This window comes from Echinococcus granulosus, assembly GCF_000524195.1.
Source record: "Echinococcus granulosus chromosome Unknown EG_S00284, whole genome shotgun sequence".
Taxonomy (NCBI): Eukaryota; Metazoa; Platyhelminthes; class Cestoda; order Cyclophyllidea; family Taeniidae; genus Echinococcus; species Echinococcus granulosus.
Genome location: NW_020170664.1, coordinates 25,182 through 27,000, shown reverse-complemented (window position 1 = coordinate 27,000; position 1,819 = coordinate 25,182).

The following is a 1,819-nucleotide window of genomic DNA, read 5'->3' as shown; positions in this document are numbered from 1 at the left end:
GGTCCTTACTAGAAAAGAATAAAAGACAAAGTTAGGGTCCTAAATGCACGAAGCTAACAGTAAATGATAATAAAGGCCTTAAATCGACAGGAGAGGCTATGATTGAATACTTTGTACTTCAAGACTCACGATATACCGTGATTTTGCATATAAGCTAAAAAATGAGGAATATTATCAAAATGTTCAAGCAAAACGACTAGTTCATGACATATTATCAGTGAAATGCCACCTTCAAAGCTACTATTAAGTGGTATTTGGAGGCAATAATTCACTTTTACAGCTAAACGCCTTCGCAAATCTACCAATATTCAGCTTTTCAGAGTTGGAAACAACATAGCATGCCATTACGATATCTCTATGGACGCAGATTGTCAGCCCTGTCACACATATTAAGATCCTCGAATAACCTTGTGTCATTTGGTGTCAAGTTTCATGTCACAGCTTATCTATCTGTACCAAGTCGTACAGTTTCATGTCGATCTCTCTGAGAGGCATTCTTTAATTTACAGTTATCTGCAAGTTTGCAACTCAATTATGGTCTCTTGAGCATGGAGTGGTCGGTGACTTGGAAGCCTAAAGTGGAAGAGTTTGTGAATAACCAATGATTTGCACGTTCGCTTAGCAAACCTCCGATTGAAAATAAAAACACAAAAGCTAACTCTCACTATAAATGGGTCAGGAAACAGACAATCCTATTGAAATACCACGTTTTATGGACAAAGAAAAAAGGTAGGAACGACATCTGTCATCTTCCAAACTGTCTTTTGAGGTATCCATTTACTCTGTGGCCTTCACGACCTTTCCACTTGTTGCCTGCGGTGACCCATTGTTTCATCACTCACACTGTGTAAGCGGAAGTATTCTAGACACCCCAATGTCTTGGCTACACTGTCAAGTTACTTCAGCATGAAAGGAGGAAATTTTTTTGCAGGCATCAAACCTGACGGAGAGCTCGCTTTTTAGTAGCCGTCAATCTTGTACTTACCGTCCTTACCCCCCTCCCCTTACTCTTTACCTCAGGCATAAAGATTGCGGTACTGAAGTCATTACCTAACAGTTTTATCCAACTGATGGGTTCGACATGATCCAGGATGGTCGCGCATATAAGGGACAGGTTATAAGGACGAGCACCTCACTTTATGACAGAGACTAAATAAGACTATTTTAGAAAGTGGGTTGTGTTGGACTTGTATCTCTAGCATCCAATTGACTTGTACTGTACCGATTTACCGGCGCATGTCTGCCTACGCCTACATACACGCAATCAAACGCATCTTCAATATCTCTACAAGCTGTAAATATTCGCTGCCAGGTACATTTATACAACAGAAACCTAGTTGATCAGCTTTGTCTATCCCTCATCAAACTGAGGGATAGACAAAACAACAGTCATACCCTTGGTGTCAGGATCAATAGATGCTCTGGCAGATCCGACGCAGTGGTATACTCACCAGTGGGATCGTCCAGAAGAAAGTATAGAGAGTAATATGGAATGTCAACATTTTGAGGAATGGAGAAATCAACAAAACATTATTTACCTTCACCCTGACAAGAAGGTATCAAATACTAATGTAATCCATTGAGTTTACTTGGTAAACATAACGATCCTAAATTGTCAACTTACGACACAATTTGGGTGATCGTGTTTTAGCCAACTCTCAGCGGCAACTCGCACAGTGCGAAAGAATTTTTTAGTACCTCTAATTCTATTTAGCAAATTTAGTAAAGTATTTAAAAAACTTTAAGCGTATATTTGAGTTCATTATTTGTCCTTTTGGCAGCACAAACATATATAGCGTTGTTGTTTTTGTTGTCTTAC